Below are 15,346 nucleotides of genomic sequence, written 5' to 3' on the forward strand. Positions count from 1 at the left end.
TCATGGACAATGTATACAGTTCTGTGGCTATGCTGCAACAGTGCTACATCAGGTCGCTCAATGAAAGTCACATAGTTGCTGGAAATCACAACATCCTAAGATAAGATAATGGTTTGAGATTTTGGATGGCCAGAGCAAATTATATTTTTAGCTCTTGATCAGAAAGGAACCAGCATGGAATGAATTTTCTCTTACTGTATATACAATCGCTAGCGTATTTAATCCAGAAACTCAGCTCAGCTCTGTGAACCTGGGTTCAAATCCTGTCTTGGTGATTAAGAATCCTTTGATGACCATGAAACCATTGTCGACTGTTGGAAAACATCACCTGGCTCACTGATCAGGGAAGGAAATTTGCCACCCTCGCCTGGTCTGGCTGATATGCGACTCCAGATCTACAGCAATATGGTTGACTTTCAACTGTCCTCTGACATGGCCAAGTAAGAATCTCAGTTGTATCAAATCGCTATGAAGTCTCAACAAAGAAATGAAACAGGATGGATCACTGGGTATTAACCTAGGCACCTGAATGACAATGGCAAAAACTGTCCTGTTGACAGTGCAAAGTCCTCCTTACTTACATCGAGGGACAAGTGACAAAATTAGGAGTCTAAGGCACACCATGACATAGTCATACAGTCAGTTCTGCTATAACGCATGATTCTTCAATGCAAACTGGCTTAAGCGCGATTAAAGAATTTAGACTGCTATTTGTAAAATGTGAACTTTCCTTACTTGTATTGGCTATAACACAATTCCGGCCCCATTAGTTTAAATGGTGTGGCTATTGCGTGATTTTCGTATAACGTGATATTGCATAAAAACAGAACTATCGCGTTATATTAGAACTGACTGTACTCACAGAACGATACCTGTCAGACAACGTCCCAGACACTACCATCACCATCACCATCACCATCCCTGGATACATCCTGTCCTCCGGCAGGGCAGACCCAGCAGAGGTGGCAGCACAGTGGTATACAGTCAGGAGGGTGTTGGTCTGGGAGTCCTCAACATTGGCTCCAGACCCCATGAAGTATCATGGCTTCAGGAAAAGGCTTCAACGCTCTTCATGGGCAAGGAAACCTCCTGCTTATTACCATGTACCGTCCATCCCTTGGCTGGTGAATCTGTACTCCTCCATGTTGAATAACACTTAGGGGAAGCACAGAGGGTGGCAAGGGCACAAAACGTACTCTTGGTGGGGAATTTCAACATCCACCACCATCAGGGAGCTAATGATTGAGCTGGTTGGGTCCTAATGGACATAACTGCCAGACTGGGTCTGCAGCAGGTGGTGAGGGAACCATTAAGGAGGAAAAACGCACTTGATTTTATCCTTACAAATCTGCTGGCTAAAGATGCATACATCTGTGACAATACTGGTAAGAGTGATCACCGCACAGTTCTTGTGGAGATGAAGTCCTGCCTTCACATTGAGAATACCCTTCATCATGTTGTGTGGCACTATCACCATGCTAAATGGGCCAGACCTCAAACAGATCCAGCAACTCAAGACCAGACATTTGCTGTGGGCCATCAACAACAGCAGAATTGTACTCCGGCACAATCTGTAACCTCATGACCCACATATCCCCTACTCAACCATCACCATCAAGCCAGAGGATTGGCCCTGGTTCAATGGAGAGTGCAGGAGGACATGCCAGAAGCAGCACCAGGCATACCTGAAAATGAGGTGTCATTCTGGTGAAGCTACCAAACAGAACTACTTGCATGTCAAACAGTATAAGCACAGATGCCAGTCTTAATTCAATTCAATTCAATTCAATTCACTCCACATGGTATCAAGAAACAGTTGGAGCAACTGGACGCTGTAAAGGCCATGGGCCCTGACAACATTCCAGCAATAGTACTGAAGACCTATGCTCCAGAAATTGTTGCTCCCTAAGCGAAGCTGTTCTGGTACAGTTACGACACTGGTGTCTACCCAACAATGTGGGAAATTGCACAGGTATGTCCTGTACACACAAAGCAGAACAAATCCAGCCCGGCCAATTACTGGCCCATCAGTCTACTCTCGATCATCAGGAAAGAGATGGAAAGCATCATCAACAGTGCTATCAAGCAGCACCTGCTCAGCGTCACTCAGTTTGGGTACTGCCAGGGCCACTCAAGTCATGACCTCATCACAGCTTTGGCTCAACATGGACAAAAGAACTGAATTCCAGAGGTGAAGTGAGTTGAGAGTGATAGCCCTTGACATCAAGGCCACATTCGACTGGTTGGAGTCATACCTGGGACATAGGAAGATATTTGTGGTTGTTGGAGGCCAGTCCCTCAGGGTAGGGTCCTAGGCCTCACCATCTTCAGCCACTTCATCAATGATTTTCCCTCCACCATAAGGTCAGAAGTGGGATGTTCAACAATTGCAACTCCCCAGATACTGAAGGAGTCCATGTACAAATGCAACAAGATCTGGACAATATGCAAGCTTGGGCTGACATGTGGCAAGTTAACATTCATGCCACACAAGCGCCAGGCAATAACCATCTCCAATAAGAGACAATCTAACTACTGCCTCTTGATATTCAATAGTGTTGTTATCACTGAATCCCCCACTATCAATACTTTGGGGGTGATCATTGACCAGGGAATAAACTGCTCTCGTCATGTAAACAAGGTGGCTACAAGAACAGGCAAGAGGTTAGGAATACTGTGGTGAGTAACTTGCTTCCTGACTCCCCAAAGTCTGACCATAATTTACAAAGCACAAGGCAGGAGCGTGATGGAATATTCCCCACTTGCCTAGATGGGTGCATCTCCAACAACACTCAAGAAGCTTGACACCATCCGAGACAAAGTAGCCCGCTTGGTTGGTGCCACATCCACAAACATCAGTTTCCCTCCACCACCGATGCTCAGCAGCAGCAGTGTGCACTATCTACAAGATGCACTGTAGAAATTCACCAAAGATCCTTAGACAGCACATTCCAAACCCATGGCCACTTCCATTTAGAAGAACAAGTGCAGCAGATACATGGGAACACCACCACCTGCAACTTCCTCTCTCAAGCCACTCAACATCCTGACTTGCAAATATACCATCATTCCTATACTGTCGCTGGGTCAAAATCCTGGAATTCCCTCCCTGATGGCATTGTGAGTCTACCTATAGGACATGGACTGGAACAGTTCAAGAAGGCAGCTCACCATGTCCTTCTCAGGGTCAACGAGGGATGGGCAAGAAATGCTGGCCTAGCCAGCGACGCCCACATCCCACATGCGAATAAAAAAGTCTTGATGTAGGATTTATGATTTGGATTGATTTAAATTTTAGTTTTCATAATGACAATATTCCTTTGGCACCTCAAAATAAATGAAAGGACAAGATCATAATGGAAAATAGAAATATTATTTAGCCAACCTGTAAGCAATTAATTCTACTTTTGAACAGTCTAATTAAAAGTAAACATCAGTTAAGTTCATGTAATCCTCAATAAAGAGTCTACAGGCATTATAGCTCTGGTACCACTCTTACAATGCGAGTGTAAAAGTGAGAGTAATTTTAAGCAAATGGACATGGTGGCTCACTGGTTAGCACTGCTGCCTGATAGTGCCAGGGACCCAGGTTCAATTCCAGCCTTGGGTGACTGTCTGTGTGGAGTTTGCACATTCTCCCTGTGTCTGTGAGGGCTTCCTCCCACAGTCTAAAGATGTGCAGGTTAGGTGGATTGGTCATAATAAACAGCCCATAGCGTGCAGGGAGGTGCAGGCTAGGAGGGTTAGTCATGGGAAATATAGGGTTACACGCATTGGGTAGGTGAGTCTAGGTGGGATGCTCTTTGGAGGGTTAGTGTAGACTCGATGGTCTAAATAGCCTGCTTCCACACCGTAGCAATTCTATGGAACAAGTTTGAGACTGCCACACATTTTTCAAATTTGAGCAAGTCCTAAGTGATCATATGTTAACAGTTAAATCAGAGTTACCTCAAAGAATGAGAAAGTCTCGAAAAAATCTTTAATCTGTCTGTGATGAAATGTTCGTGATAAACTGCATGAATGTTAGAATTTGACAGTTTCGGCTCTTCAATATTTCACCGCCTTGTAATGATCATTTTATTACAGTTGCAGATTAAAACTGAAAATGAATATCAATGTAAAGTTAGAATTTTATGAACTTGAACAATCCACGCAATTCGTCATCTTCAGTCCTGAATGTGGCAACCAGAAGTTTTAAATTCTACCAAGTCCTCTTTGGTGTTCCACAATTTTGGAGATGAAAAGAAAAAACAGCTAGAACTGCTGAACAGAAGGACCTGTCAAGTGGAAGATGATTCAATCTGCCCATGAAATAATAAATGCTTTTTTCCTATCATGTCACTGCTTCAGGAATTCTGCTGTGTTGTTTTCTTTTTCTCTCTTGCATATCACAGTCCAGGGCAACTAACTGTCTTGCAAAAAGGAGTGGCGGTGCAGTGGAAAACTACAGGATATGCAAACTGCACATTATAATGATATGAATAAAACATCAGCGTCAGTTGGTAAAATGATTTATTAAGCTGAAGTAGATGCACCTTCCCCAGATGGATCTTGATTTGAAAGATTTGGGGGTGGCATTGAAATTTTGCATTGCTAAATGTTTTGCCCTTTCTCCCGATTAAAATTACGATAGAATCAATCACAGAATCATAGATTTCTAGTCATTGACTTGTAAACTTAAATCCCTTATCCTGATTCACATTATTCATTTAGTTTTATCACAAGCACACCAAATCCAAATCAAGATCAACTTCAGGACGCTTGCAAAACCTGAGCCTATATTTTTAACAGCAAAAATAAAACTGACATTCACTGTCAAGTATCAGACTTCACTGCATGTGTTTGAAAGAAAATCATACCTGTACCTGTCTGTAAGTGTATATGCTGCACAATCTTTACTGAACAGTGCATTTATCTATCTCTTCGATAAATTCGCAACAAATGGCAAAAAGTCTCAATGTAAAATATCTTTTAAAAACACGCCCATTTGATAAATCGCAATGACCCGCTTTTCTGCAAATTTGGATCTCTGCATGAATCAGCCACAGTCAAAAGGTGTCTCAAGCCTTCACCTGCACCGCTGTGAAATGGTTTAGAGTTTTGCTGATGTCAGGTGGGATGAGGAAAGGAGGTCAGGGCCAACTGTGTTCATCATATCTTTGTAACTGATTCCCTACAGGAAGTGTTTAACCTCCAGTGGGGCACCTAGCCCATTAATTTTGGACGTGATTTCCACTGATGTGATCATGCGGTCCATTAGTAAACCATGCAGTGTGCTGGAGCAGTATGACATTTGTGTTTGGCGAATAGTGAATTTTGTTGGAAGTGTACACTGGTGCAGCAGGTAAACCAGAACCCAATCCCATGATCAAACAGCAACTGGCTTCCAGTGTCCAGGTTTAAGTGAAAATTTACAACATGGGTCAAATACAAGAGATAGAAAAACAATTGCACCTGCAGATCTACAAGAGTAGAAGGAGCAAAGAGAACAAGAAGCAAAAAGGATGTGACATGACTTGTAAATGCAGACAACACATTATTTCTGAGCTATGTAGGTTGCTGTGTTTTTTCCAGAAATGACTATTCCTCTACATTTCTCTAATCATGAAATGAGAAACTTTGACAACCATTTTAAAATGTTAATTTTGGAGCCCGATAACAAATTTGTGATAATTATTTTTCAGTTGTTACACAGGAACCTTTTGTAGCAGCATGTTTACACCACATAAAAAAAAGTCTTTGTTGTAAAACTGTATTTGAATAGCAAAAAAAAGGTATTTGTAATCAGACCATACTTTATGTTTGAACTACTCATTTAAATACAAAGGTAATTATCAGTAATGAGCACTCTTTGATCTTTCTAGAAAAGACAGGCTTTCATGCACTTCATTGTACATTTTGTTCCAAGTAGCACTGTACGTTTCTACTGCACGCGTTAATAATCCATTTTGTTTCAGAGAGAACTTTCTAATGACTACTTTTTTAATGACAGTGTCAATGAGATTGAATAAGCTACAAAAACTGCTCTGGGTGATACATCTGAAGGACTCAAGAGGTGCCTTGTACCATTTTTAAAGCTTCCACAACTTTAATGTGAAATATATAACACTGAATTTTAAAACAAGTGACCATACCACCATGGGTAAGAAAGCCATAACAAGACAATTAGACAAGATTCCAATTTCCAACTTCAAGATATTCTGTTAATTGTAGACTTCAAAGTCATAAAGTTGTTCGAACAATTTTCATCTACTAACCGTCTGTAGAATTTTCTAATTCATGCACATAATAAACCCAATTTCCTGCTGCTTGCAGAACAGCAAATGATTGGAACATTTTGCAGACTTTTTATTTAATAATGCACAGACAAGCAAAAATAAGCTATAGATTACCAGAGTTCTATTCTACAAATATTCTCAAGTTAACCACCTCACTCTTATTAATAGTATTCCAATATTTTAGTGATATAACATAAGCTATCTTGGTAAACCCAATAAATAGTAATTCAGAAATGCTCAAATCTACAAGACACACCGTGGCAACTTGTCAAGGTTTCTGAATAGCACTTCCAAAGTTATGACCTTTACCACCTAAAGGGTCAAGGGCAGTGGGTGTATGAGAATGCTATCCCCTGAAAGTCACGCTCCATCCTGATTTGGGCACAAATCGCTGTTTCTTCATTGTCACTAGGTCAAAGTCTTAGAACACTCTTATGAACAGCACCATAGGACTGACCTCCACTACTCATAATGTAGCAGTTTAAAATGGCACTTCACCATCACCTACAAAAAGGCATCTCGAGATGGGAGCCACACAAATAAATAATGTCAAAAATGTTTCAAAAGCAGATATGCAATTAATTAAAATAACCATTTTTCATTCTATAGATTGTTTCACAATTCTGTCTACCTTGATGAAACTAGCTAATCTTTATTTTAAATCCATAAACTGCAAATAGCCCGCAAGAGGTTCCTTCGGTTTTAGGTATATTGTGTAGATTGGCATTCTGATTAAGAAAAAAAAAGATGTTAAGGATACATTTCACCAGGATCAACTGGCAAATAATTGTCTTTTTCCAGATGAAGATGAGAATATGTGAAAATGCAAACACTGAAACATGTTGCCGATATCTTCATTTCACATTATGATTACTTTGATCTCTATTTAGGGATACAAGTAAGTTGCCTGATCAGTTCAGACACAGGTTATATTCAGTACCACAACACCAGCAAGGAACAGCAGAACACAAAGGTGTTTTGTAGTCCATTGCATTAGGGAGGAGTTATTTTGCACTTCCTTCTTGTTTTCTTGGCCCCATTGAAGCTATCAAGCCCCATACAATGAAGTGGGCAGGTAATTGGACTTCATATTTCACAAGTTGTTCTGCCACTCGTTGCTGGGTGACACGAGAATTGTTCACATTAATGTTCAGTGCAAGGCAGAGAAATCTCTCATCTGTTTCATCAAAGAGAACATTTGAAATTGTTAACATATTAATGGACTTTAACTGACACTACCCATGTCACTACTATATAGCACCACATTAATGCTGTTGGAACAATAACAAATGAACCTCGTACATAATTTTGTTGAATATAGTACTTCTAAAATTAAGCACATATTTAAGTTTGACTAATACTTGTGTATTTCCTCCATGCTCCTTAATGCACCTAAAATCTATTTTAAAATTGCTCTCCCAGATCAATATATACATTATGGATTTACATGCACAAGCTATTGTTTATTCCTTATACTTTGCGTATTCTCAAAATGCAATGGAAGTACACCTGAAATTATTATTCTGAAATCCTGTTTCTTCCAATACAAGTATAAATTATTCTACAATTAAGACCAGTCATTTACAAAATAAGGAAGAAAATAAACAGGGCCATTAACAAGTATGTACTTCAAAAGAGGTACTTATTCCTGATTCTTAATATAAACTTTATTTTAAGCATCCAACACCACAAATAGGGTTCCAGAGAATTCCTTGATCGTCAGGAGTGTGCATTTAAGACTGCGTTGCATGTCATAGCTTTCCTGGGAGACAGAAGCACCATGAACAGGCCCATTAATTACCAAGGTGAGAATTCAACAGCCAAAAGAATATGTATTCAATCTGTTTGCTGAAATATACAACAAAAAACTTCCATTCATCATAAACTTTAACAAGGCTTGAGAATTAAGATGTGTGCACTTTCTCTTCTCCCATGACCTACCATTGTAGTTTATTTAGCCCAAGGCTAGCCATCTGTTATCACGAGAAATGTTCTATAGTTAAGAAAACAAACAACAAAACAGCAAACCGAAGCAATTACAGGGGCAGCACACAAATACAAAGACACAAAAATTCAAGAATTTTTTGTAAACCCCAAGTGGTCAACCACGCCTACACGTTGCTGACTCTGTGCTCAAAGAGGACTAAGGAAGCAATTTTTTTTGGCTTTTGGCAACTGATGAAGAAGTATGCAGATTAGAAACACTCCTTTTACACACACACAAAAAAACAAATTTTAATTACATTTTTCATAAACTCACTTCCCATTATGTTATCAACTTGTTTTTGAAAAAGCAATATTCAGCTCTCTGATATTCACATTACTTTCAGAAGCCATGAATATTCTGTGGAACTTAAAACGTCCTGATACAAAAATGTTGTTGCAATTTATATTAGTAAGCTTAGTGGTTTAACTGTGGACACTTTGGCAAACATCAAGTTCATTTTGGTATTTCATTAAAATTATACTTGGACAGGCATTTCCAGTTCTTCCAAATCCTATGCTAAGCTGCCATGCTTTAATGGGATGCAACGTATTCAAAGGCAACCAACTATGGTCAAGGAAAAATTATTGGTTTTGTTTAGGACAGTTTAATCAAAATATTGAAAGCTAGACTCCATTCATGGCATATCAGTGGGGCCTGTCATTAACTGGCTCTTTTATGTGTTGGCCAAAATAAGGGCTAATGTGGGGAGGAAAAGCTCTGCATAAGCCAATATCCCGCGTACATGCACAAAGTGTGGTGCAAATTAATTTCCCTTATTCTTGAACTGTTGAGCTACTGCTTTCAATAAAAGAAAATAAACCAACTACAAATGCCCATTGAAACAGCTTGGACGGTAGCCAGGCAGCTAGTTAAGTTCCACAAAGTGCTTCATAAGGATAAAACAGCTCCAATGACTTTAGAATGTTCTAAACAAACCTCAGCAGAAATGGATGTCTTGAATTCTTGGGTTCAATGAAGATGGGAGGAAAGTAGAGATGAGATAGCAGGTCACCCATCATAATAGGCTCAAGAGGCCACAGGCCTACTTAGGCTCCAATTTTTCTAAAATTGGATAAACTGAAAGCACCGCAAACCTGCAAATTATGGACACATTAGCGACATCTGTCATGTGCCCTTTTTGTCAGTGTCCTTGTTTTCAAAGTGGTCATTGTCTGTACAGAGATAACAAGGTGTAGAGCTGGACGAACACAGCAGGCCAGGCAGCATCAGAGGAGCAGGAAAGCTGATGTTTGGGTCTGGACCCTTCTTCAGAAATTTTTTTGCTCCCATAACAATCTTGGAGCATTTCGTCAGCTTCAACAAATCTAAAAACACTGGTCTGGCAGCAGAATGACCTAATCTGAGTAGCAGGTTCAGCATCTGTAAGATGGAATATGCTTCTAAAGATACACAGGTATCAAACAGTGGTATGTGCAGTCTTGGAAGTGTCCACATCTTCTGGGTCCACTTGAGACCGAGCATGTGATTGGTTTCATCTCCTCAACAGGTGCAATATAAGTGCATCTTCTGGCATATGCTTTCAACAAGGCTGCATTTGGAAGCAAGGACAATGGGTTGCAGAGGTGATTCATGCCCTAAAAGCAGTACAGATGAAAAGTAATCTAATAATTCAGTGGTCATCATGATAATCAAACTGTGTTACAGTACAAACTTGGAGCAGTTTGACATTTGATGTGCTGTAAAATCTAAAACTGCTTTGTACATTGAAGCTCATCTGTAGTTTGTAATTTGCAAGTCTCTATGGTGTCAGAGTGGCTCATGTTGTCTTTTTTACAATTCAAATTATTTTGGTCTTTCAATAAGTGTCCATTTATTCAGGATTCTTTCTACTTAATCATAATGACAAAAGGAAACATCATCTGCTTATCAAGTCAGCTCTCATTTGTCACAATCAACAAACTATTAGATTGAGGCATCAATTTAACAAAAGCATGACATGTACCATATGCAAAATTGGATTTTTTATTAACTCAAAACATAAGCCAATAAAAAAGTTTAAAAGTTGACACTTCTGACGTTTGTAGTTCACTGCCAAACAAAAAAAACGTCATTAAGAGGTAGGCAGAAGTAATCTGTTGGTATAGCATTCTTTTGCTCTCTATTAGCATTCTCACTGTCCAGGGTTGCCAATCATGGCTTTTATGCCATATTTAGTTTGGAGGAAGTTGAGGCAAACTCCAAGTACCACGAGGCCTTATGTGTAAACAAAGCTGCTTTGTTGGTAAAATGCAGCACCACACTCCAGTCACAGAGTCAACTGAGCTAACCACACACAACAACGCAAGAAGTACTAAGAGTAGACCATTAAACCCATTGAACCCACTATTCAATATGATCAGGGTAGATTTTGGCCTTCAGCTCCTCTTTCCCATTGCCCTGATTCTGATAGATCAGAAGTCTCAGGCTTAAATGTATCCAATGGGCAAGCATTCACAATCTCCTAAAGAAGACATTTCTAAAGTTTTATAGCCCTTTGAGTGAGGCATTTTCGCCTCGCCTCAGTTCTAAATAACTGATTCCTTATTTTGAGAGTGTGCCCCCATGTTTTAGATTCCCCGACCAACAGAAACAATCCTTCCATGCCAAACCCAGTAAGAATCTTGTATTTTTCAACGAGAATTCCTGTTATTCTTCTAAACTCTAGATCATATCCACCCAATTTACTCAGCTTCCTGTCACAGGACAACCCCTTCATCTGCGCACCAATTTAGTGAACCTTCGCTTTACCACCTCCAATGCAAGTATATCCTTTGATTATGGAGACCAAAACAGCAAAATTCAATACTGAAACTTCATAACTGTGTTCAGATTTTGCAAATATTTGTCACACAACCATTACTTTGGCACCAGTGAGCTTTTTGCTTGACATTCTGTTTTATTCCTCCAGTTATTTTATTTTGTATTCGTTTGAAAAGTAACTGACATTTTGGGGTTATGGCTTCAGAGAAAATGGGCGGCCCTCAAACACCTGGTTAAACTGCAGTTCCTTCATTGTGACACTCAGGTGGACTGTCAGCAGGAAAGACTCCTGCTGGGCTTACCACAACCATGCCCGACTCTCTTCTCCTTGACTATCCACTTTCTGGCAGGGAACAATGGATATAATGCTCATTTTAAGTGAACAGGTAACTATTTTTAAAAGAAAATCAAACCACAAAACTTCTTATAAACACAACCAATCTAACTGATCTGCAATGATTCTCTTCTTTACTAACATGTCACATAAAGACCAACAATTGTGGAGATTTAACTGTTTCAGTTTCCTGTACTTTTAAGGACTTGAGTGCTGTTTATGACGAACTTCTTTTTGATGTGAAAAGTAGCTACATGAGAGAGAAAGTAATAAACATTAATGTCAATGGTAAAATCAAATAGTGACAAAGGACACTTCTCTGATTTCATATTTAATTTTGATTTGCTCAACATTTTCCCCACCAACACCCTCCCCGCAAACCCCCATTCCACTCATTCCACAAAGCTGTGGTTCTTTTGAAAATCGGGTTATCAGTGCTTGGCATAGATTACACAGATTCATGAGTTTAACTTGAGATTTTAATTATTGAAAATAGGTTTAATTGCTGTTACACAACTAAAATGCACTAGAGAATTGTTATCTTTTGGAAGCAGTGTTGAATTTTAAGAATCCTTTTCCTTAAGAAAACTGACACAACTCAATAGCTGAGTGTTAATTTAAGAAAATCATGTTGTGATAAGGCAGTGTTATGGACCTCTGCTCTATGGAGTAAGGAAAGCAAGTTGTCAAATGCAGAAATTAAATTTTCATTGAACCATCTGTGTTACTGAGCATAAGCCAAGCTGTTTCTAATAGGAACGTATCTGTAAATGCCATGTATGTACAGAAGGTGTTGATTTTCCATCATGAGATCATGACAAACTGTTTAAACTCTTTTTACTTTAAACAAAACAAAACACAACTTCTTGTGAAATGCCGTATTGAGGCAATTAAAAAAATCGCCTTAAACATCAAACCTTTTGCATGTCTCCTTTCCTTGCCAATAAAGACAAATGACTGAGCAACTGTATCAGTGTCAACAGCTTTACTAAAGGGCCTCTGTGAGAAAATCAATGGCAACATGCTCAGCTCCCACAGCTTTCACAGATATCGATGTTTCCAGAGCAAAAAGTCTGAATCATCTATGGAAATGTGTAGAGCATAGTTCTTTCTGGGCGATCACAGTCCAGTGTTCCAAGAGAGTGTGACATCCAATAGTGTGTTGTGGAAGGTATGCTGCTGTGAGCAATGCCGAGCTGCAGGCCTGTTACTGACAGAGCATGGCTGATTGACAAATCCAGGTACCCACTGTTTCTTGAATGTCAATATGAGCTTTAAAATTTCTGTCAGACTTGACAAAGAAAGTAAACCTTCGTACTTTCATGTGCTCCTCAATCAATCACAGAAGCAGGAGCAACCTTGAACTCAATATCTGTCACAGCAAACTTTGATTCTGCTGCACAGATTCATTTTTACTAAATAACCGAGCCAATTATCAAGCAATTGTAACACTTCTCAAATGATTAACTTTGGACAGTCTCAATACCACTCCAAGGGGTACTAACTTGTAGCACAAAGCTCATAATCTCATTCAGAGGTCACTTGGAACAGGACTGAACATATTTAGAAAGACACAAGAGAATAAGGTGCCCAGAATGAGGGTCCCGACCCAAAATGTCAACTTTCCTGCTCCTCTGATGTTGCCTGGCTTGCTGTGTTCCTCCAGCTCCACACTGTGCTCTCTAAGGTGTCCAAAATACTTCCTATGGGCAACCTGGGCTTCAAAATTCAGATATACATGAGATTTGGGATACATGGGACTTATTTGCTGGGTTTATTATGCTTTAATTATGCACAGATAAGGATTAGGTTCTGCTGCTGCCTGGTCAAATGAACAATTCCCAAATCAAAACACCAAAATCTAAGGTGTGGAAATGAAACATTTAATCTTTCAAGACATCCCACAAAGTTTAATGTTTAAACACACAGTAATCACACATTATTAATCCAAATTCTATGGAGTTTTTATCTTGGCACATAGAATCCCTACAGCACAGGAAGAGGCCATTCAGTCCATCGAGTCTGCACTGAACCTCCAGACAGCATCCAACCCAGACCCAGTCCCCCACTGTATGCCAGTAACCCTGCATTTACTATGGCTATTCACATAGCCTGCACATTCCTGGACATTACAGGGCAACATAGCACAGCCAATCTACCACATCTGCAGACTGTGGGAGGAAACCCACGCAGACACAGGGAAAACGTGCTAACTCACACATACAGTCACCAAAGGCTGGAATCGAACCCAGGTCCCTGGCGCTGTGAGGCATCTGTTAACCACTCAGTCACTGTGCTGTCCCTTGTGTTACACTTTTTTAAAAATTCATTCATGGGATGTGGGAATCACTGATTAGGCCAGCATTTATTGCCCATCCTTACTTGCCCAGACAGCAGTCAACCACATTGCTGTGGGTCTGGAGTCACACGTAGGCCAGGCCAGGCCAGGTAAGGATGGCAGTTTCCTTCCCTAAAGGACATCAGCGAACCAGATGGGTATTTCTGACAATCAACAACTGTTTCATGGACGTTATTTGACTCTTAATGACAGATTTTTGTGGAATTGAAATTCCACCTTCTGCCATTTCAACCCAGGTTCCCAGAGCACTACCTGGATCACTGGATTAATAATCTGGTGACAATGCCATTAGGCCATCACCTCTTTATTGGAACAGGGAGGACTTGATGTTGACTAAATGCTCATGACTGTTTTGTCAAAATGACAATTTTACCCAGCGCTGACATCCCTTATCTTAACAAAAGATAAAAATTCATAAACAAAAGAAAATGAAAAAAATGCATAATTGCCAGTTCTCAACCAAAACTAGGTTTCTCCCCTTTGAAGGTCCACTGACATATTTATTTACCAAAATTAAATCAATTTGAAACATGGGCACATGTCAAATATTGGCCGATCCCCATCCAAATATTTGTAAGAGCTTGCAACAATTTGTGCTGTTGCATGGGTAGAAACAAGTCGGAGGTAGTGAATTGACATGACTAAATGGCCCATGAAGATCAACTGTCAGAAGCTACAATCTCTCTGAGGATGGACTCCCTTCTCTGCAATGATCGCCCAGCCAACTGTGACCATTTTCCATTTTGACTTCATTTAAAAGCTTTGAAAGTGCTGAGAGGGTTCCTCAAGACGGAAGTGCCCCATCTCCTCTTTATCCCTGAAACAGCAGGCTGCTGCTCATTCTGTGCTGGTGGGTAAATTGGCCTGCTAGCATTGACCGTCGGTCTGCCATCCATAATTGGATGGTGACTGAGACTTCTGGGTCACATGGGTGAAAAATCACTGTTGGATGACATTTTCTCTCACACAGTTTGTGGTCGTGATCACCCACATTGGGGTCTTGATCCAAAAGGAAAAATCCTGGCCTTTCGCACAAATGGAATTTAAACCTTTTATGCATAAAGACGTATGTAAGCCTCAGGCGAAAATACTATGTCTTGCTAAGAGTCCGGGAAGATAACTTAAATACTCCGAAGAAGGTAACAGTTAAATCACTGATGCGAATATGAAGTTTGTACGGGTGTTGTGGTCAGGGTTGTCTTTAAGGTGAAACAAAGCAAGCCGTGTAAACTGTTCTACAGTCTGCCTAAAGACAGACTTGGGTGACATCACCGTTAACTATTAAAAGGAGACCCAGCTGTTTTGCTGGCAAGATGATGCAATGCATTCACAATTGGAGACAATAGCAACAGCACATGTGTTTACAATAGTTAGACAGGTACACGCTAAAGTCCTGGGCAAGTGTTGGCAATATCAGATTATAAACTCTTCCTTGTGCACTTAGTTCAAAACAAAAAGGCTAGCTGTGGTGAAAAGAATAACCATTCAGCATTTCTACCTTGGTACAAGGTCCTTGTGATTCACATTGCCATGGAGTTGAGCTTTCAGGGAAAGATTTCTAAGGTATTCCTGAGTCAGTCTGTCAGGATCTGGGAGACAGCACATAAAGGCCAAAGGTCTCTCTGACT

General features: G+C 40.1%; 2 protein-coding genes across 3 annotated transcripts in view; both read left to right on the top strand.

The window, feature by feature from the left end:
• The window catches only part of crb1 (crumbs cell polarity complex component 1), a 153,694-nt gene that overhangs the window by 127,566 nt on the left and 10,782 nt on the right, over window positions 1–15,346 (top strand). The window lies entirely within an intron of this gene.
• crb3a (crumbs homolog 3a) overlaps window positions 1–15,346 on the top strand; it is a 62,148-nt gene that overhangs the window by 37,194 nt on the left and 9,608 nt on the right. The window lies entirely within an intron of this gene.

The sequence above is a fragment of the Rhincodon typus genome, chromosome 10, assembly GCF_021869965.1.
Source record: "Rhincodon typus isolate 14 chromosome 10, sRhiTyp1.1, whole genome shotgun sequence".
Classification (NCBI taxonomy): Eukaryota; Metazoa; Chordata; class Chondrichthyes; order Orectolobiformes; family Rhincodontidae; genus Rhincodon; species Rhincodon typus.